Here is a 22,760-nt window from a genome sequence, read left to right as displayed (position 1 = left end):
ACTGAGGTGTTCTGCTTTGAGCTTTTTCTTGAGATAGTGTACCTGAGTAACAGAGCTGTTTCCTGACTCAGCCCTCACTGAATTGGGCCTTCTGGCTCAGGGAACTTTCCTTTATGAGACTGTTGTGCACATTAGCATTGACACAAAAAAACCTACTGCCACCAAAACTGCAAAAAGAGAGGCCAGAAGATGACATGATCTTTTGCACTAGGTGCTCCTTTACAATCAGGCATTATGGTAGTAAGTCTCTCAGGCATCCTGTGCTATGAAAAATCCAGCCTCTATGTCAGAGAGCAGGAATTTTACATGACAAGCAGTATCTCCTATAATCCTATTTTTAAGTAAATGCATTACATTTTGACACATAAAACAGAAAGAATGTGCTTCAGTTGTTAAACTTTTAATAACAGCATGATTGGAACTGCAATGCTACAATTCTTGCAAACATTTACACTAAGCAGTCATAGCTCAAGATTAAACTGAAACACCTGCCAGAATATCACTGAGATCATTAAAATGCTGGCTATAGCTGGAATATCTTTACTTTTGCCCACTAAAACAGCCCCAGTTTCTGGAATATGAGGACTAGAAAGACCTTTGATTTGATTATTGTCAACACCCTTCCTGCCAAACCAGCCAGCATTACATAGGTAGAAAACAAATATGAAATTAAGTAAGCATAAAATGAGCCTTCTCCAGCATCTTCCCAAAAGGCAGACTTTGAACCATCCTCTTTAATATCTTCATAGATGATCTGGATGAGGGCATGGAGTCAGTCATCAGCAAATTTGCAGATAACACCAAGCTGGGGGCAGATGTGGCTGGGTTGGAGGGCAGAAGGGCTCTGCAGCGGGACCTTGACCGCCTGGACAGATGGGCAGAGTCCAATGGGATGGGGTTCAATAGCTCCAAGTGCAGGGTGCTGCACTTTGGCCACAACAACCCCATGCAGAGAAACAGGCTGGGGTCGGAGTGGCTGGAGAGCAGCCAAACAGAGAGGGATCTGGGGGTGCTGATTGATACCCGCCTGAACATGAGCCAGCAGTGTGCCCAGGTGGCCAAGAGAGCCAGTGGCATCCTGGCCTGCATCAGGAATGGTGTGGTCAGCAGGAGCAGGGAGGTCATTCTGCCCCTGTACTCTGCACTGCTTAGACCACACCTTGAGTACTGTGTTCAGTTCTGGGCCCCCCAGTTTAGGAGGGACACTGAGATGCTTGAGCGTGTCCAGAGAAGGGCAACGAGGCTGGTGAGAGGCCTTGAGCACAGCCCTACGAGGAGAGGCTGAGGGAGCTGGGATTGGTTAGCCTGGAGAAGAGGAGGCGCAGGGGTGACCTTATTGCTGTCTACAACTACCTGAGGGGTGGTTGTGGCCAGGGGGAGGTTGCTCTCTTCTCTCAGGTGGCCAGCACCAGAATGAGAGGACACAGCCTCAGGCTGCGCCAGGGGAAATTTAGGCTGGAGGTGAGGAGAAAGTTCTTCACTGAGAGAGTCATTGGACACTGGAATGGGCTGCCCGGGGAGGTGGTGGAGTCGCCGTCCCTGGGGCTGTTCAAGGCAGGATTGGACGTGGCACTTGGTGCCATGGTCTAGCCTTGAGCTCTGTGGTAAAGGGTTGGACTTGATGATCTGTGAGGTCTCTTCCAACCCTGATAATACTGTGATAACATTTGACAGCATGTTCCATAGGCCCTACTAGATGTATTCCATATGAATTTGCCTAAATCTTGCTTGAATTCTCTTATTATTTTCCACAACATCCTGGGACAATTCGTTCTACATTTCAATAACCCATAACAGAAAGCATTTTGTCATTTGCATAACATGCTAATTGTATATTATCTCCCTAAATTCCTTATTAGAGGAGCATTAGATTTTTTTCCCCTTGCTCATGTTCTCCATTTCATTGATAGTTTCAAATCATTCATCAGTAAATAACACTTATTTACAGAGTGGTATAATGTTTCCTTACAACCTTCACATGTGTCTTTTTGTAGTTGTGAAATCCTGAGCTGGACTTCTAGTTGTAGAGAGTAGTAAGAGCTCCCTTCAGCCTTCTTCTAAGCTACTTGTTTCCTCAGCTGCTGCTCCCAAGATCTCTTCTCTAGCTCCTTTGCCAGCTTTGTTGCCTTTCTCTGGACCCACTCCAGGACCTAATTGTCCTTCTTGTAGCAAGGGCCCAAAACTGAACACAGTATTTGAGGTGCACTGGAAGAGTATAGAGGCACAATCGTTTCCTGACTCCTGCTACAGACCAAGGATTCTGTTGGCCTTCTTGGCCCCTGAGTACATTCCTGGCTCATGTTCAGGCAGCTATTAACCAGCACTCCAAGGTCTTTTTCTGTCAGGCAACCTTCCAGCCACCATGGCCCAAGCCTGTCGCATTACATGGGGTCATGCTGACCCAGCTGCAGGACCTAGCACATGGTCTTGTTAAACCTCACACAACTGACTTCAGCTCATCAATCCAGCCTGTCCATATCAGTTTGTAGAACCTTCCAGCCCTCAAGCAGATCAACACACCCACCCAATTCAGTGTCATCTGCAAACTTACTGAGGGTGCACTCAATGTCCAGTGCATTGACAAAGATAAAGAGAACTGACTCCAGTACTGAGCCCTGGGGAATACCACTTGTGACCAGCTGGCAACTGGATTTAACTCCATTCACCACCACTCTTTGGGCCTGGCCACGTGGATGTTGCTTCATTTTGTATTCCAGCAGAACTTTACAGAACATGGAATACATACTGTATTTGGTCCTCAAATTAGGAAAACATCGGTTCCTGTCACCTATCTCAACTCCATGTCAGCTTATTGCAACCTACACTTCTTGGAAAAACAAAGTTACTTTGCAAAAACATTAAATGTAGTCAAAGTTTGTTTTGTGTTCTCTAGAATTATTATCATAGAATCATAACGTGGTCTGGGCTGGAATGAACCCTCTTGTTCCAACCTATCTGCCATGGGCAGGGACAACTTTCACTAGATCAGGTTACTCAAAGCCACATCCAGCCTGGTTTTTAACACTTCCAGAGAAGGGGCATCCACAACTTCTTAGGGTAACCTGTTACAGTGCCTCATCCTTGCTTAAAGCATTTCTTTCTAATATCTAATCTAAATCTACTCCCTTGCAGTTTGAAATCCTTACCCCTTGTTCTACCACTACACTCCTTGATAAAGAGTCTCTCCCATCTTTCCTATAGGCCCCCATTAAGTATTGAAAGGTGAAAATAAGGTCTCCCCAGGGACTTCTGCAGGCTAAGCAACCCCACCTCTCCAAGTCTGTCCTCATAGGTGAGGTGTGGGGCCCCCAGAACTGAACACAGTGCTCTAGTTTGGATCAGATGAGAGTAGAGGGGCAGAATCACCTCATTTGACCTGCCAGTCACACTCTTCTTGACAGAGCCCAAGATGCAATGGGCTTTCTGAGCTGTGAGTGCACACTCCTGACCCCACAGTTTTTCATCTACCAACACCCTCAAAAACTTTCTCTTCAGGGCTACACTCAAGCCATCATAACTCAGCCTGTATTTGTGCTTGGTACTGCCTTGGCCCAGGCAGAACATCACACTTGGCTTTCTTGCTCTTCATGAGGTTTACAAGGGCCACCTCTCAAGACTATCAAGGTCCCATCCTAATGGCATCCTTTTCCTCCAACGTGGTGACTGCACCACACAGCTTGGTGTCATTGGCAGACTTGCTGAGGGCACACTCAATCTCACTGCCTATGTCACCAAGAAAAGTGTTAAACAGACCCAGTCCTAATACCAACGCCTGAGGAGCCCCACTCATCACTGTTCTCAGTTTGGACAGCAAGCCATTGACTGCAACCACACAGCCAATTCTTTGTGTATTTGATGGATGGACCACAGGCTGGTTGTTTCTGCAATTCACAGACAAGGTTGCTGTGCAGGACAATGTTGAACACTTCGCACAAGTCCAGGTAGATGATGACAGTTACTCTTTCCTTATCCAGCAATGTTGCAACCTCATCACAGAAAGCTACAGGATTTGGCAGGCACCATTTGTCCCTACTTGAAGCCATATCAGCTGTCACCAGTCACTTTCTTATTTTCCAAGTCCATTCCTCCAAGAGGATCCACTCTGTTATCTTACCAGGCAGCAAGGTGAGACTGACAGACCTGTATATATCGTGAATGGAACTGAGGCTAAACAACGCAGTCCTATGAAATAATGCTGACTTGGGAGACTCTTACAGCAGAAAGCCCAAACTGCTCAAATTACAAACTTCCATTTCTGTCAACAGTTTTGGCATTTTAAAATTACACAGTTCAGAACTGAGCCTGTCACTGAGACAACAGCAAACAGCTTACAGTTCTGATAGCATTTCAAAACATGTGTGTCCACAGCAGCTCTGATGACGCAGTACCCAAAGCAATTATACTGTCCAGCACATCCCAGTTGGGTATTATTCCTTCTCCCATCCAACAGACATGAAAAGCAGTTCTCCACAAACCCTGCTTCCCACTTACTACAGAAAAGCAGAATACAGATGGCTATACACTTTCAGAAAAACAGACTGCTCCTGGGGTCAACATTTGAGGTGCAGCAAAAGAAGCAGCCCTCTGTAGACGTCCAACAGCAAAGAATTGCCACTTTAGGTAGCTAAGCTAAAATACTGCTCAAGCATTATACAAATGGTGTAGTCAGAGTAAAATTACCTCACTGTGAACTTAATTGTGCTACGGCATCTTTGCAAATCAGTTAAAACTTGACAGAATTAAATGACTAATGAGTTCTGAAGAGGAAAGAGCTTTTGAGGCTAGAGAGGCTGATTTTTCAAGTGTTGCTACAATTAGCAAAGGTCTTTACAAGTCTTATGCACTACATGATTTTTTTTTTTAACAGAAATTCTCCTGTCTTATGAAAGACTTAAAGAAGATGAGAGAAATCAAGAGGTAGAGGACAACACAATTTAATACAGGTTTAAGACATACCTTGTCTACAAACCCAGCTATTTTGTACCCCAAAAAAACCCACAAAACAAGAACGAGCTAGAAGTTTTACAAATGTTTGGGGTTTTCTGAGTTTCATAAATAACTTGTGTCAGTGTGGGATATTATATTAAGCTATAAGGTAAACAGACAAACAAGTAGAGACATAAGTTACTCAAGTGCTAGGACAAGTATACAAGACAAAAATATGGAAGCACAACAGAGCATGATAGAAAGATTTCATTTTACACTTGTCTTCAGCCATCAGATCAACACTGTTTCTGCTGTTTTAAGAGTTGAAAGTGTATCACTTCTTAGATCATAGAGATTAATTACATTAGGAAACCAAATTAACATTGTCTAGCATTAGCAACTTACTGCTTGACATTTTTTGCACCAAAAAAATCATGTCTTTTTCTTTTTTTAATATAATAGCTCAGATCACATAAAGACCTCTGTACAAGCTAAAATCCAGGAAGAGAGGACCACCATGGTAGCAGCAGTACCACCACCTCTTTTCAGCATTCTGTGTCAGTGAATTCTCATGTATTAATAGCCCAAGAAATAAGAGATTAAAACTACACAGGTGCAAGTTAGCCAATCTTTTTCTCTGCAGGAATGGCAAACATACTCCCCCTAAGAATTCTCTGATTGAGATTTTCTTGGCTGAGACCATAGTACCACTGCAATGGAATGGGCTGCCCGGGGAGGCGGTGGAGTCACCGTCCCTGGAGCTGTTCAAGGCAGGACTGGATGTGGCACTTGGTGCCATGGTCTAGCCTTGAGCTCTGTGGTAAAGGGTTGGACTTGATAATCTGTGAGGTCTCTTCCAACCTTGGTGATACTGTACTGTCCTGCTAAAAGAGAGGTGCACACACAGGTGAAAATGTGATCTGGAAAAGGGTTAAAGAAGAGCTGGTAAAGCAGATTCCCAAGTCTCTTCTTTCAAAGGCATTGGAAAAAAATATTAGAAAAAAAGCATTTTTTTTTCCTGAAAAGCTTGCCATGAGGCTACCCAAGTCTCTAAGCCTCATAGCACAGACTGGGAGAGAAGCAGGATTCACTGTAGAGGGAGAAAAGAAAGGGATCACTTAACCAAGTTGGATACAAGTAAATCCATAAGACCAGATATGAAGCATTCAAAGGCACTGAAAAAGCTGGACAAGGTCCTTGTAAGGCTGCTTTCTATCCTCTATGCAAGCTCAGGGGAACTGGGGAGCCTGCAAAGGAGAAGATTCAGGAGACACCTTATTGTTCTTTACAGATATCTCCTGAAAGCAGAGATGGAGCAAGACTCTTCTTAGAGTTGCATGTTTATAGCATAGGAGGCAACTGATGAGTAGAAACGTAAGAAATTCTGCTACCTGGGGGTAGAACTACCATGAGAAAATCCAATATTTCTTATATTTTCACCATGATGGTAGTTAAGTACTGAAGAGATTGCCCAGAGGAACCGCAAACTTGCCATCCTAGGAGGATGTTCAAGGCTCAGCTGGACAAGTCCCCAGGTACCTGAATCATAGAATCAGCTAGTTTGGAAGAGATCTCCCAGACCCTCCAGTCCAACCTATTACCCAGCCCTATCCAGTCAACTAGACCATGGCACTAAGTGCCTCATCACATTTGACTACATGCCCTCCAAAGAACCCTGCCAGTAAAGCTGAGGCTGGAGTAGGATTTGAACACACAGAAAAGTACTGCCACCATGGATAAACTGGTAATAGTTTAAGTGATGATTTGCACTGCAGTAAGTTGGGACTATTCATCTCCAGTTACTTGAAAGCTGAACACTTCACTTCGTCCCCGGCAGCAGGATACAGACAATGTAATTTACCTGCAGAATTCATTGCTGCAGGATGCAATTGATTTAATTATGTTATTAAGATTTCTAGTAGATTAAGCATCAATAATAATGACAACTGCTATTAATATAACATAGGATGCAAATAAAATGGGTAGCAATTTTCAGGCTTTATTCAGACCATAAGCAGACTGATTAAACCCAAGTTTACCTTATTACAAAAATACAAAATCCTGCCCAGGTATATCTAACACACAGGCATTGTTTAATTGTTTTCCTTAGTGAATATTTGAAGAACTGTTTTGTGCATTTCATTTCTGAGGATAAATAGCAGACAACATTGCATATCAGTAATTATTTCTCTGTTTTTTCCTTTACTCATTCCACCAAAATACAAATGATCCATTATGATAGCGTGCAAAAGATAGATCGCAGTATCACAGTATCATCAGGGTTGGAAGAGACCTCACAGATCATCAAGTCCAACCCTTTACCACAGAGCTCAAGGCTAGACCATGGCACCAAGTGCCACGTCCAATCCTGCCTTGAACAGCTCCAGGGATGGCGAATCCACCACCTCCCCGGGCAGCCCATTCCAGTGTCCAATGACTCTCTCAGTGAAGAACTTTCTCCTCACCTCCAGCCTAAACCTCCCCTGGTGCAGCCTGAGGCTGTGTCCTCTCGTTCTGGTGCTGGCCACCTGAGAGAAGAGAGCAACCTTCTCCTGGCCACAACCACCCCTCAGGTAGTTGTAGACAGCAATAAGGTCTCCCCTGAGCCTCCTCTTCTCCAGGCTAAACAATGCCAGCTCCCTCAGCCTCTCCTCGTAGGGCTTGTGCTCAAGGCCTCTCACCAGCCTCGTCGCCCTTCTCTGGACACGCTCAAGCATCTCAGTGTCCCTCCTAAACTGGGGGGCCCAGAACTGAACACAGTACTCAAGGTGTGGTCTAACCAGTGCAGAGTACAGGGGCAGAATGACCTCCCTGCTCCTGCTGGCCACACCATTCCTGATGCAGGCCAGGATGCCACTGGCTCTCTTGGCCACCTGGGCACACTGCTGGCTCATGTTCAGGTGGGTATCAATCAGCACCCCCAGATCCCTCTCTGCCTGGCTGCTCTCTAGCCACTCTGACCCCAGCCTGTATCTCTGCATAGGGTTGTTGTGGCCAAAGTGCAGCACCCTGCACTTGGAGCTATTGAACCCCATCCCATTGGACTCTGCCCATCTGTCCAGGCGGTCAAGGTCCCACTGCAGAGCCCTTCTGCCCTCCAGCTCAGTCACATCTGCCCCCAGCTTGGTGTCATCTGCAAACTTGCTGATGACTGACTCCATGCCCTCATCCAGATCATCTATGAAGATGTTAAAGAGGATGGGGCCCAGCACTGATCCCTGAGGGACACCACTAGTGACAGCTGCCAGCTGGATGTGGCACCATTCACCACCACTCTCTGGGTCCGGCCCTCCAGCCAGTTCCTAACCCAGCACAGAGTGTTACCATCCAAGCCGCGGGCTGACAGCTTAGCCAGCAGTTTGCTGTGGGGGACAGTGTCAAGGCCTTGCTGAAGTCCAGATAGACCACATCCACAGGCCTCCTCACATAAAATATCAATTCTTTTTTATTACTTGTAAGCTGTTGTTGAAACATATGTATCTATTAAATACATCTTTTGGGATGAAAATGTATTAGAGAATAGATGTTAATATTCAGTAACCCAAAGCATAACACTTCTTTCGGCCCAGACAAAGGCTAAAAACATTAAAAGGCCAAAGCTTGGAAGAATTATCTGTTAGGGTTGGTTGTTTTGGGGTTCTTTAAAAAAAAACCACATATTTAAAATTAAGAGACCTTAACAAATTTCATCTGCTACAGTTGACATCATTCCTGGGCATCAACTCAAATTCCAAATATAATTTCAGTAAAGCTTTACTAAAAGTAATGCCTTCTGCAGATTCAAACCCATATGACTGACTTTAGATCCTGATGACAATAAAAAGTAACCAAATAGGGTTTCTGTAAACGGTCCTTAAAAATAAGAATAAATATAAGCTAAACCAGCTCGGGACAACCTTCTATCAGATGTTGCTTATTATTATAATGGTTTATGCCCTTCCAAGTAAGTATTAGCACAGAACTCTGAGTTCTTTTGAATGCATTTTCTTTTAGATAGCCATATGCTTTGAGTCACAGTTTGATGACTTTTGATATATAAATATGGCAAAAACATACCTACTACAGAAGACTGATGTACAGCATCGTGAGCAAAGCATAGACTAGAGAAAAAGAAAATCCATGCTGGGAAAACCTCTGCCATGGGCCTTCTTCCATGACATTTGCTAAGAAGTTAAATTTGTGAGATGGGTAGAAGGCAGATTAAAAGTCATTTCTGTTATTTTTGATGACAGATATCAAAATGTGCTAGCTTAGCCCTGCTATTGACTTTGCAAAGTTGGCAGGAAATTGCACGAGTTGAAGCTGTATTGGTAACTTTTTAGATTCCAACTTTGCATTCTACGATCTCACAGAAGACCATACTGGAATTTGCTGGGGATGTAGAGAGCTCCAAGCACATAAATGCCTATGCAAATGAAAATAGGAGAAAAAACTCACATGTATAGACTGGTATTTAGCCAAATCAAATAAACATAATAGCTCATTAATCATCTTTAGTGTGCACTTGTGTAGTTTCTAGGATTTCTGAGTAAGTATCTGAGAGGGTAAATATTTTTCAGTTGCAACATAACATACACACAGTACTCATTCTACTTATTTTATTTATGCATTTGAAAACAAGCCCATAAAGATGTCAAACACACCAGGCCTGCTGGCAACAGAGGGGACACACCTGATAGTAGCCCAGGCACTAGCAGGGTTCATTTAAAGAGCTTTGTGCTAGTTTGAGCCTAGCTAGAATGCTTTGGTGAGAAGAATTAGATTGCAGGCTATGGTCTAGCCTTGAGCTCTGTGGTAAAGGGCTGGACTTGATGATCTGTGAGGTCTCTTCCAACCCTGATGATACTGTGATACTGTGAAAAGGAAACTGTGGTGATGTCTACTTCACTCATAGGCTTGCCAAGAACAAGAACACAAACATAAATAGGGGAGTCACTCTCTGAGTCTTTCTCTGGGCTGAACTTCTCTCTCCAACCCAAGCTGCCATCTATGTGACTAATCCATCTGCTTCCTACCCCCCCTGGCTGACTCTCCAAACTTATCTTGAAGTGTAAGGCTAAGTCTTGAGTAAGGTTGAGAGGAGTGGTTGAGAGCCCCTCCTGGGAACTTTGCTTTCCGGGAAGGCTGTTGTGTTTCTGTATTACCTTTAACTTGTTTATTTCTGTCTATAGTTGTATATATACTGTAAATATCTGCTTGTACATTGTGCTAAGCTGTAAATATAAAGCTTCATTCAATTTCCAGAGCCACTCACCCTAGTCTGGGTGATTTTCCAAAGGGGGGGAGGGGAGAGAAGGGAGGCAGGTAACACCCAAACCATCACAAGCTTTAAACTAGACATCTTTTGTAATGCACCAAAAACAATAAGGGGGGGAAACAGCAAAACTCTGTAATGTTTGCATTCAGCATTCTTGCTGCAAATTTAGTGTAAGCAAAAAAACAGACCTAAGCCAAAACTAGTGTAAACTGGTGACATCCCAAAGGATGCCACAACATTTTTGCAGACATGCTGGAAAGCTCAAATTGAAAAGAGACAAAGGGAAAATAAGTTGACAATGACAAAGAAAACAAACATCAGAAGACAAAATCTTCTTACCCTCAAGCCAGTCAACTCTCCACTCAGCTTAGTGTCATCTGCAAGCTTGCTGCTGATGCCTTCAATTTGCTCATCCATATCATTAATGAAGATATTAAACAGAAACAGCCCAAATAGTGAGCCCTGGGGTGAGTAGCTGGATTTAACTCTGTTTCTCTTTGGGCCCAGTCATCCAGTCAGTTTTTAAGCCAGGAAAGAGTCCACCTTGGATTTGGGCCACAAGTTTCTCAAGGAGAACGCTGTGGGAGATGGTGCCAAAGGCCTTACTAAACTCCAGGCAGACCATGTCCCCAGCCCTTCCCTCACCCACCAGGTGGAGGATCTTACTGTAGAGGGAGAGTAGATAAGTCAGACAGGACCCACCTTTTATAAACCCGTGCTGATTGGGCTGAACACCTGGGCATCTTGCATGCACTGCATAACCTGCTCCAGCACTAAACTCAGGCTGCCAGGCATGCGACTCACCACACCTTCCTTTCAGACCTTTCTGTAGACAGCTGTGATGTTGGCAAGCCTCCAATCGCCTGGAACCTCCCCTGTTAACCAGAACTGCTGATAGATGATGGAGATCAGCTTGGCAAGCTCCTCCCTCAGCACTCTTGGGTGAATCCTACCAAGCCCCATAGACCTGTCAGTGTCCAGGTGGCATAAGAGGTTGTTAATTGCTTCCTCCTGGAAGAGCAGATGCTTGTCTCTATCTCTGTCAGGGAGCTGAATACCCTGAGCACAATGAGTCTGACTATCAAAGACCAAGGCAAAGGTGGCATTAAGTACCCCAGCTTTTTCCTCCTCCTTGATAGCAGTGTTCCTCCTTGCATGCAATAAAGGGTGGACATTTTCCTTGGCTTTCTTTTTGTTGTCAATGTATTTGTAAAATCCTTTTTTGTTACCCATCACAGCAGTGGTCAGGCTGAGTTCTAGCTGACCTTTCTGATGTTCCCTCTGTATGACCCAACTAAATTCCTGTACTCTCATTGTGTTGCCTGCCCCTCTTCCCAAAGGTGGCAAACTCTCTTTTTTTGTCCTGAGTCACTGCAAGAGCTCCCTGCTCAGCCAGGGTGGTTGTCTTCCCCAGCAGTTCGTTTTACCACACATGAGGACAGCCTGCCCCTGCACCTCCTAAGACTTACTCTTGAAGAACACCCAGCCTCCATGGCCCACTTTGCCCTTTGGGTCTGCCTCCCAAGGGATATTCTTAACAAGTGTGCTGAACAGCCTCCCTTCTGGAAGTCCATGGTTTGACTGATCTCCCACCTCACTTCAAAGCTTCTAATCAGACTGGGCATTTTGTTTCAATCAAGAACAACATCAAGAAAAATCACAAACTTACAAGACCACCATTTTAAAGAAATTAAATCTTTCTGTTTTACCCTCTTATTCCTTTCATTTTGTCCTGCTCATATATTTACCTGTAGGGCTTAATTATACAGAAAACAAAGTTATTTGGTCCCAATTTAAAAATAAAAAGTGCTAACAGGAGAATAACTTTGACCAGCAGTATTTTGGATTTTTAATTAAATGATAAACACAACTTTTTTGAAATTTCCATAAATTACACACTGAATTCTTGAGAAGCAAATAATTAAATCTGGAACTGTGGTCCAACTCAAATGTACATAAGACAGAGCAGAATTTAGAATACATCAATATTTACTACCTGAAGGGAGATTGTAGCCAGGTGGGGGTTGGTCTCTTCTCCCAGACAACCAGCAACAGAACAAGGGGACACAGTCTCAAGTTGTGCTGGGGGAAGTATAGGCTGGATGTTAGGAGGAAGTTGTTCCCAGAGAGAGTGATTGGCATTGGAATGGGCTGCCCAGGGAGGTGGTGGAGGCACTGTCCCTGGAGGTGTTCACGAAAAGACTGGATGAGGCACTTAGTGCCATGGTCTAGTTGACTGGCTAGGGCTGGGTGCTAGGTTGGACTGGATGATCTTGGAGGTCTCTTCCAACCTGGTTGATTCTATGATTCTATGATCCATTTCACGGAATCACAGAATTAACCAGGTTGGAAAAGACCTCTATGATCATCAAGTCAAACCCATCGCCTAACCTTTCTAATTAACTAAACCATGGCATTAAGTGCCTTATTCAGCCTCCTTTTAAACACCTCCAGGAATGGTGACTCCACCACCTCCCCAAGCAACCCACTCCAATGAGCAATCACTCTTTCCATGAAGAATTTCCTCCTAATGTCTGGACTCTACCTTCCCTGGCACAGTTTGAGATTGTGTCCTCTTGTTCTGTCACTGGGTGCCTGGCAGAAAAGACCAACCCCTGCCTGGCTACAATCTCTTCAGATAGCTGTAGAGAGCAATGAGGTCTCCCCTGAGCCTCCTCTTCTCCAGGCTGAACAACCTGAGCTCACTCAGCCACCCCCCGCAGGGCTATGCTCCAGGTCCCTCACCAGCCTTGTTACCCTCTTCAGGCACCTCAACATCTTTCTTAAATTAAGGGGCCCAGAACTGGACACAGTACTCAAGGTGTGACCTAAGCAGTGCTGATTACAGGGGCAGAATGACCTCCCTGCTCCTGCTGACCACACCATTCCTGATACAGGCCAGGTTGCCATTAGCCTTTTTGGCCACCTGGACACACTGCTGGCTCATGTTCAGTTTGCTGTTGACCAGCACCCCCTGGTCCCTCTCTGTCTGGCTACTCTCCAGCCACTTTGGCCACAACAACCCCATGCAGCACTACAGGCTGGGGTCAAAGTGTAGAACCTGGCACTTGGCCTTGTTAAAACTCATGGCATTGGACCATACCCATCTATGCATCCTGCCCAGGTCCCTCTGCAGAGCCCTCCTGCCCTCCAACAGATTGACACATGCTCCCAACTTGGTGTCACTTGCAAACTTACTGATGGTGGATTCAATCCCCTCATCCAGATCATCAATGAAGATATTAAACTGGACCAGTCCCAGCACTGATCCCTGGGGCACACCACTAGTGACTGGCTGCCAACTGGATGTGGAACCATTCACCACCACTCTATGGGCCCAGCCATCCATCCAGTTCTAATGCAGACAAACATCTGTTTATAGTCTGAATTGCAGACCTGCTAACCCAGCAAGGCAGCTTTGCCTATAGTGGATGGTTTAGGGTGGTTATTAAGTGAGAAATTAGCTCATTCAGCCTGTACATGAGGAAGAAGTTCTTCACCATGCGAGTGGTGAGAGCCTGGAATGGGTTGCCCAGGGAGGTGGTTGAGGCCCCATCCCTGGAGGTGTTTAAGGCCAGGCTGGATGAGGCTCTGGACAGCCTGGTCTAGGGTAGGGTGTCCCTGCCTATGGCAGGGGGGTTGGAACTAGATGATCCCTCTGGTCCCTTCCAACCCAACTAGATGATCCCTCTGGTCCCGTCTATGATGCTATTTTATGAATCTTTTCTTCATTGATTATTAAGAACTTAAGGGAAGTTGCAAGGATTACACAGAAATACTAACGTGGGTACAGTATTATACAATGCAATTCCTTGAAGCTGGGTTTTCTGTGACAGATATTGCATATGGGAGTGAACCTGCAGCTGACTTAGGAATCTCTTCAGTTAGTATAGAACCAGAAAAAAAATCTTATATAAAAAAAAAAGAAACACACATTTTAAATATTATATAAATTCAAGCCATAGCAATCTTGGTGCTTAATTACTGATTAAATCCCACTGATTTTAGGTATAACTGAAACTGCTTTATACTCCTGAAATCCATTAAAATTAGGCCTTATACTTCTGCCTTCTTTTTTTGGTTGGTTGGTTTGGTTTTCTATATTTTAAAAAAATATCATCTTGTCAGAGCTTGGGAAGAAACAGAGGCATGAGAAGAATGCTCAAAACTAAACTACAACAAAGCATAAAATATATTCAATATAACTTTATCCTAAAGAAGATCTTCAGTACTCAACAATGTTAAGTGAAATGCATTCCAGCATAGCAATGGGACATTGACAACCAAGTTTATTTTAAGTGCAGTTCAGTTGTCAGTCTTTCAGTCATCAGCAGTCTCATTTACGTGTGTGATGGCTTGGGTGTTCCCTGCCCCCCCCCCCCTCCCCCCCACTTTAGAAATCACCCAGACTAGACTCAGGCGGCTCTGGAAATATGAATGAAGCTTATATTTACAGCTAGCACAATATGCAAGCAGATATTTACAGTATGTACAGTTATAGACAGAAATATACAAGGTAAAAAGGTAGTACAGAAACACAACAGCCCTCCCAGAAACCTGAGTCCCCAGGAGGGGCTCTCAACCACCCCTTCACCTTCCCCCTACCCCTCTCAACCTTACCCCAGTCCCAAGAAAGAATGGAGGTTAGACCAGGGGGTTAGGAAGCAAAGTGGATTAGTCCAAAATGGAGGGTGAGGTTAAAGAGATGCAGCTCAGCCAGCAGCCCCAGAGAGAGAGTGATGCCGAGTGATGTTATCTATGTTATCTAATGGTTTTATTTCTTGTTCCTATACATCTCAGCAAGACTGTGAGTGAAGTAGACATCACCATTGTTTTCATTTCCACAGCCTGTAATCTAGTTCTTCTCACCAAAACATTCTAGATAGGCTCAAACTAGCACAGTGAATACAAATTCCAGGTTTTCTAAATACTAATACTGCAATACCAAAGTTCCACAAACTTGGCCTCTTAAGTAGCAAATGCATCATGTTCCAAATATTCTTAACTGTAAGCTCTCCCTTATTTAGTCTTCAGTGAAGACCGCAGATGGAGGTAACATTTGCTCACACTTTCTTACAGAGCAGACTATTTAATAATCAACGTGTTGGAGCACTGTTCATTTTGCCTCAAAATAATTAGTTTTTAAAAGAAAAATGCCAGTGGTTAAAACTGAAAAGGGGTTTCTCTTTTTCTTTAAACAGAGCACAGAAAAATCAATGAATGTGCAGATCAAAATCCTAAAAGATTTTACAGCAGTTGCTGTACAACTACCTGAGGGGTGGTTGTGGCCAGGGGGAGGTTGCTCTCTTCTCTCAGGTGGCCAGCACCAGAACAAGAGGACACAGCCTCAGGCTGCGCCAGGGGAGATTTAGGCTCGAGGTGAGGAGAAAGTTCTTCCCTGAGAGAGTCATTGGACACTGGAATGGGCTGCCCGGGGAGGTGGTGGAGTCGCCGTCCCTGGAGCTGTTCAAGGCAAGGTTGGACATGGCACTTGGTGCCATGGTCTAGCCTTGAGCTCTGTGGTAAAGGGTTGGACTTGATGATCTGTGAGGTCTCTTCCAGCCCTGATGATACTGTGATAAATTTATATGTGTAATCATCTGCACGAGCACCCTAACATTGTAATTCTGGCTAGGTAGCACAAAGTCACTGATCAGACTTCAGAAGAGTCGTTTGACAAGTGAAAAGTGAACACACTCATGCATCTACTAGGTGATGAAAGAGTTCTGCCAGAAATGACAGACAGGAAAGGGAAATCAGCTGTGTGCTATTTTCTTTGTACACAGAAATGTGACTCGAACTGGCCTTTACACTATCCCTTCTATAACAATAAACTTCAAGGCAAAGCTGAAATGAACCTCTCTTCTAAACAAGCCATCAGATAATTCAGCCCATGAGCAAAATGTACACAGTGAACATTCAGCATCTCCTCATACTTGAGAACATACAAAAGAGCATTTCTCTTTAGTTTTTTTACTAATATTAAAGTCAAATGCTTATGTAAGTAAAATGTGATTTTTTGCAATTGCACTTTTTGTATCTCTGACACCAGAATCAAAAAACTTCTTAGACAAGAAGCAGCATTTCCATCTATTTAGCACTAGATCAGAGCTTTGGGATAGCTCCCAAAGGTGCAAGCGAGACCCAACGCGAAGTTCTCGCAGTTATTTATACAGGAGTTTTCACAGTCACACCTACCTAATACAATTATTCCTCCTACTTATTACATATTCATGGAGTGTGACTCATCAAAGCGTTTGGACACCTGCTACTGTGCAGATAGCCTAGGCCCCCTCTCACAAGAACGCTCTCACACGCTCCATCCCACGACTCTCTTGCTTATCTATGTTTAACTTACATACTAACCAAAGAGAAAGGCTCAAAAGCAGCACATGCAATAAACAATCTCATTCTACAGCTTGTGGGAATATGTTCTGGTTATTTTTTTTATACACAACTTCTTTATACTCACTGACAGAAAGATTCAAACTGGAAACAGTGAAGCACTGTGATTCATTTTTTGCAGGGAACAGGATAATTTACAGAAAACATGCTACTGTAAATTGGTTATAATTGCTAAATTTAAACTGCTATTCCAGTTGCAGTTGTAAGTTTTCCTGGAGCCTAAGTAAGTAATATTCTGGTCTCTGCCCAAACTTTGTTCTAAATACACCATTAATTTACCAGGAGCCTTTTTAAGAGGCACAGTCAAACACTTCATCATTTTCATTTTTACATGTCATCAATAATGTCATTCCTCCTAATTAAATTGGTTTGATAATGGGCACAGTGGAAAAAGTTGTTGATGTAAGCACACCAGCCTTAGAATCAAGAGGAAGAGAGTCTTATTTTTGTCACACATTTCCTGTATGACCTTACCTAACTTGTTTAGCCTCCCCATGCTTCAGATGCCCCTTTATTAAGTGAAAGGGAATAATGTCCCTGGCATAGGTTTGCTGATGTACTATTGATGATAGATATTTCAGATTCCAGATATGTTTCTTAAAGAGAGAGAGGAATTCAGGATGGCAAAAAACAAAACAAAACAAAACAAAACAAAACAAACCCATGAACAAAACAAAAGGCATTTTCACATCTTTCTGTTATCACAGTATCAAAGTATCACAGTATCACCAAGGTTGGAAGAGACCTCACAGATCATCAAGTCCAACCTTTTACCACAGAGCTCAAGGCTAGACCATGGCACCAAGTGCCACGTCCAATCCTGCCTTGAACAGCTCCAGGGATGGCAACTCCACCACCTCCCCGGGCAGCCCATAATGTATTACACCTAGAGAGTATTATTGTTATTCTGGTTTCTGGAGGTTGAGGATTTTTTTTGGAGGTGGGGTTTGTTTTGTGATTGTTTGGGGGGGGAAGGTTGTATTGTTTGTGTGGTTTGGTTTGTTTTTTTTCTAATTCTCAGTGCTAGCAATCTAAAAACTCTCTATGTTAGAAAAACTTGGTGCACAATCCTAAGTTTCTGTCTCACTTGTTAGAATTCACTCTGTATCCACCCAAGAGAATTCCACTGCAAAATCAATCCAGTGTTGCCTGGAACTTCCAGACACCGTTGGAGACATTTGACTTTCCAAAATACACAGGTGGTACAGTTCACAAGGATAATCTGGAAACACTCCTGTAAACTCTTATATCTGGAAGCATATGGAAACAAAACAACATTTTTCCTCAACAAAAAGCTCTTCTGTTCCATCCACTAAGGAGCACATTGTCACTTGTGGCTAGACAAAACATAGCGTAGTCCTCCACAAATGCTTTTGCAGATGACATCACTTCGTACTGCCTCTGCATGAATGTTTTCCAAGCTCATTTCCATACTCCATAAATCCCAGAATAACACTTAACTGCTAAAATATTTTAATCCATGTAAGCAATTCTTCTGACATGTACTGCAAAGGTGTAAACTCAGCTAGAATTCTTGCAGTATAGTTGGATTCCTCACTGAAATCAGTTTCTCTTCAAGCAATTAAAAGCTCACAGTTCAGCAAAGCAATAATGGCAGGTTTAAAACATCTGAAGTTTTATGCCTTCCACAGGCTTTTTAAATGTAGTAAAACATTTGAAGTCTCGAGAGTGTGTATTTTGGCAAATAATGTTTCAAATATACTGAACTGTATCATAACTGTGTCCAGTTCTGGGCCCCTCAATTCAAGAGAGATGTTGAGGTGCTGAAGCATGTCCAGAGAAGGGCAACAAAGCTGGTGAGGGGCCTGGAGCACAAACCCTATGAGGAGAGGCTGAGGGAGCTGGGCCTGTTTAGCCTGGAGAAGAGGAGGCTCAGGGGTGATCTTATTACTGTCTACAACTACCTGAAAGAACACTGTAGCCAGGTGTGGGTTGGCCTCTTCTCCCAGGCAACCAGCAATAGCACAAGGGGACACAGTCTCAAGCTGTGCCAGGGTAGTGTCGTGGAACGCAGTTTCACGAGAAATTGATGGGGGAAACACGTGAGGCTGGCTTGCAGAGACCCAGTGATCTATTGCTCAATGTGAAGATCCCCTTGCCGAGAACCGAGTTACCCACGTGAAATCTTTGATGAGGCTAGGGTAACATTTCAGAAAATGGTAAATAAAAGAGAGTCTGTGATTCTTTAAAGAGTTCTTTGAGTCTTTGGAGTTGTTCAGTTTCGGTATTAAGAGTTCATCAGTCTACTCACAGTCAGCAGCTCAGCAGGGTTTCGGCGCACCACTAGGGCGTTGTCCCTCTTCCCCGGCCAGGGTCGGGCCCAAGCAGGCCCTCAGCCTCTGAGAGTCGGGCGTCAGCAGCCTTACGCCGGGCTGAGGCCGAAGCAGGCGAGCGTGCTGGAGCAGGCGGGTCGGTCGGAACAGGCTGCAGGCAGGCAGCTGGCTTGGTAGCTGGTAGGTTGGTGGTCTGCAGGGTACAGTAGCAGCAGCAGCAGCGCACACCGATCCAGGCAGACACACCATTTATAATGTTCCAAAGAGCTGTGCTCACCAGCTCTGACCATTTTTACCATATTATTACAGGCTGGTACAAAGTTATAATCAACCTGTATAATTGGACAGTTCTTACCAAAACAACCTGTAGGACCACCCAAAGCTCGGCCCATCAGCAGGTAGTCAGTGTGCATGGGAACCAAGGCCAAAAACTGGAAAACAAGGCCAATGTTTACCTTTTCTCTTCCCTAGGGAGGAAACTTCTCATGGGACTAGAAGATTGTTTTGGTTTTGCAATGCTTCTGGCTTAAAATGTGAGACACTGTAACTTTCATGACATGGGGACCTTTCAGGGGCTTTGCCACCCTCCATAACAGGTAGGTATAGGCTGGATGTTAGGAGGAAGTTCTTCACAGAGAGAGATTTCCCATTGGAATGGGCTGCCCAGGGAGGTGGTGGAGGCACCGTCCCTGGAGGTGTTCAGGAAAAGACTGGATGAGGCACTTAGTGCCCTGGTGTAGATGACTGGCTAGGGCTGGGTGCTAGGTTGGACTGGATGATCTTGGAGGTCTCTTCCAACCTGGTTGATTCTATGATTCTATGATTCTAAATACCTCTTGAGACATATCTTAAATATCCATTGTTGTCCACCTGCTTATTTATTTTCATTTGCTGTGCTACATCACAGTTTTCTCTCTTCTTTATATCCTCATTTCCCACTAACTAATTCACTGCTGTTACAAACAGGTCAAGGTCAAGTAATGATCCTAAACCTTCAAATACATTTTCAGATTCTGGTTATGAGATAGACACAAGTAAAAGGTCTTGAGGTTTACTCTCACTACTAGTATTTCACTTCTGGAAGCTTCATTTCACTTAAAATACAGAGTACAGACAAGAACTATGAGTTCTAAAGGAAACCCAAACTTTGCAATCAAAGTGGGCCATGGTTGCAGAAGAGCTTTTGCTGCCATGCTTTTGCTGTCAGCAAAACCTGGTTTCTCAAGGAGCAAGGGGGAACTCTGCTGCCACACAGCTCTTGCACCTCATTTCAACTTGCATTACACTCAAATGTCTTTATTGGCCCCTGAGGTACACTATTTCACTGGGGGGGGGGGGGAAACAAAACAAAACACAAAACTAAACTTGGGAAAAACTGGTTTGCTTTGCTTTTGCTACAAAGTATTACCCACTGTGCTCCCACCACAGCTTAAATTCTTGTTCTTCTTAATATTTCATGTCACCCAAGGCTGCTAGCTACAGCTGGGTCATGCAATGTACATTCTGTAAAGCTCCACAGGTGTGTTTAGATCCAGCCAGCAGCCATGCTCCACACATACCTCTCTCCATGGTGGTCCACTTGCCTAGATGACATGTAGCACCTTTCCTGAAGGGCTAGTTTTCCTTCATGCCTGACAGAGGCTGCATCCAGAGGCTGAGGGTGTGTTTATTTCCCATTTCTCTTGTCAATGCCCCTTTCCCTAGACCAGAATCCCAGATGCTTAGCTTCCCTACCCTCAAATTCCAAACTATTGGTCTCAGAATTGGAGCAGCCAAATGACAATATGTCCCACCAAAATCCTTTCATGTCTCTCTCAGCTCAAGGATTGGGACCAGGTGATTACCTCTGGATCTTAGTCCTGTTCTCGTGATGGCCCTAGTTCATCGTAATCCCACGTGAGGTGACCTCATCTTCCCATGTGTTTCTTTTTACCTATATGGACAACTGATACCAGCAGAGCATGGTTCTCTGATGCATCTGCAGCACCTTCTGCCAGGTTTTAGTAGTGTCTGCTGGTCTGTCTTTAGGCATAGAGACCTTCTCGTTCCCTTGAGTGCACTGGATAGCGTTGAAAAGGTCTCAGCACATGTGGGCCAGATCCCATCTTATTGCACTGATTTGTGTGCCTCAGGAATTGCCAGGCTGATGACAAACTTTTAGTAGTTCATCAGGATTCTGCACTTGATCAGGGGTGAACTTCCAAAATTTGGAAGTGATCACTGTCCTAGGCACCTGACCATACTCTCCCACATGCCCTGCCACTCATAACTATCCAGCTTCAGGGCAGCTCTCTGTGTGGTATTCTTGGAAATCATTTGTGCAACCCTCTTCAAGATCTGTGACACATTCATTCAGAAGACATAGCAATGACAGCATGCTGGCTTGGACATCCCAAGGATATTCAAAACCCTCAAAAGCTGAGAAAGACTCCTCTTCTGACTTACCTATGGCTTTGGAAATAAATGACCATGTCACATACAAATACCAGCTCAACCTCATGACCACTGCTATAATCATATTGTAAGCCAACAATACTCACTACAACAATAGCATAGACCAAACCCACTTCCCCAAGATGATAAACATCACCACAGGGAGTGCATAGAGCACAGAAGGATTTACATAACACAGCCACATGAACAAATGGACCAACACTGTGACTGAGCACTACTTAATGTGCATATAACTGAACTGTTTTAATACACTTTACTCAGGTTTTTCTTTATCTCAATCCCTCATGTCCAGTATTGGGCACCAAAAAGGACTGCTGTGGTTTAGACCCAACCAGTAGCCAAGCCCCATGCAGCTGCTCATACTCACCACTCCCCAGCCTATGAGAGACCAACTTAGCCTCCTGCCAAAAAACCTTGGACTAGCCTGGGCCAGCCCCTCCCTTTATATAGTGGGCATGAAGTCAGTATGCTATGCAATAGGCCACTGGCTGGTTCAGCTGGCTAACCTGGGGTGGACCAGTCCAGCTTCTTGTGAGAAAGTTAATCTTGCTTTGCCAAACCCAGGACATCCATTCTTTCACCTTTAGCCCAAACCTTCAGAAATGACTACCATCACAGGATTTCAGACATGTTTCCTGCTTAAGGATGACCATGGTAGGATACACTATATGAGCTTTTCTTTATTCTTCCAATTCAAGCCTTTCCTTTAAGCAAATCAACAGACAAGCCCTCTGAAATAACTCCAAATTAGAAACACCGAACCGTAAAGGATCTGAATTATAAAAGATGTTATATTAATATATTACTAACCAAGTTGAATATTCTTCTCTGACACTTTCTTCATTCACAGTAATCGTTAAAGAATATGCTTAATACAACAGTGAAGAAAGTGAAATATAAAATCCACTTACTTACTATCTTTTACCCTACATCTCCTATCTTTTTTCTAAGGAAAAATGTCCTGTTCAGCACTATCCTCCTGGGAGAACTAGGTTTTTACTTCAATCCACTCACAGCTGAAAGAATGGTGTCTTCCTTACATGCATCAGGAAGATTTATTCCAGAGAAGATCTGATCCAATCCCTTGGATCCACTACCCCTTTGTGATGGTTTGGGTGTTACCCACCCCACCCCCCCCACTTTGGAATCACCCAGACTAGACTCAGCTGGCTCTGGAAATTTTGAATGAAGGTTATATTTACAGCTTAGCTCATCACACAAGCAGATATTTACAGTATATACAGTTACATACAGAAATATACAAGGTAAAAGGTAATACAGAAACACAACTCCCCTCCCAGAAACCTGAGTCCCCAGGAGGGGCTCCAAATTGCCCTTCCACCTACTCCCACCCATCTCAACCTTACCCCAGTCCCAAGGAAGAATGGAGGTTTGGCCAGGGGCTTAGGAAGCAAAGTGGATTA

The 22,760-nt window shown here is 44.1% G+C and overlaps 1 protein-coding gene across 3 annotated transcripts in view; it reads right to left on the bottom strand.

Annotated features, from left to right (window-relative positions):
• The window catches only part of PDE1A (phosphodiesterase 1A), a 272,683-nt gene that overhangs the window by 203,723 nt on the left and 46,200 nt on the right, over window positions 1-22,760 (bottom strand). The window contains exon 1 of one of the 3 annotated variants that reach the window (XM_064161651.1): window positions 10,886-10,902. The exons of 1 other annotated variant lie outside the window; for it this stretch is intronic. The gene's annotated coding sequence lies outside the window, so the exon portion shown is untranslated. Of the gene's footprint in view, window positions 1-10,522; window positions 10,538-10,885; window positions 10,903-22,760 lie in introns of those variants that run through there. One more of the 3 variants, XM_064161676.1, reaches the window with a different exon arrangement.

The sequence above is a fragment of the Pogoniulus pusillus genome, chromosome 2 (genome assembly GCF_015220805.1).
Source record: "Pogoniulus pusillus isolate bPogPus1 chromosome 2, bPogPus1.pri, whole genome shotgun sequence".
NCBI lineage: Eukaryota > Metazoa > Chordata > Aves > Piciformes > Lybiidae > Pogoniulus > Pogoniulus pusillus.
Note: the sequence above shows the minus strand (reverse complement) of the source record. Positions and strands in the feature narration are given on the sequence as shown.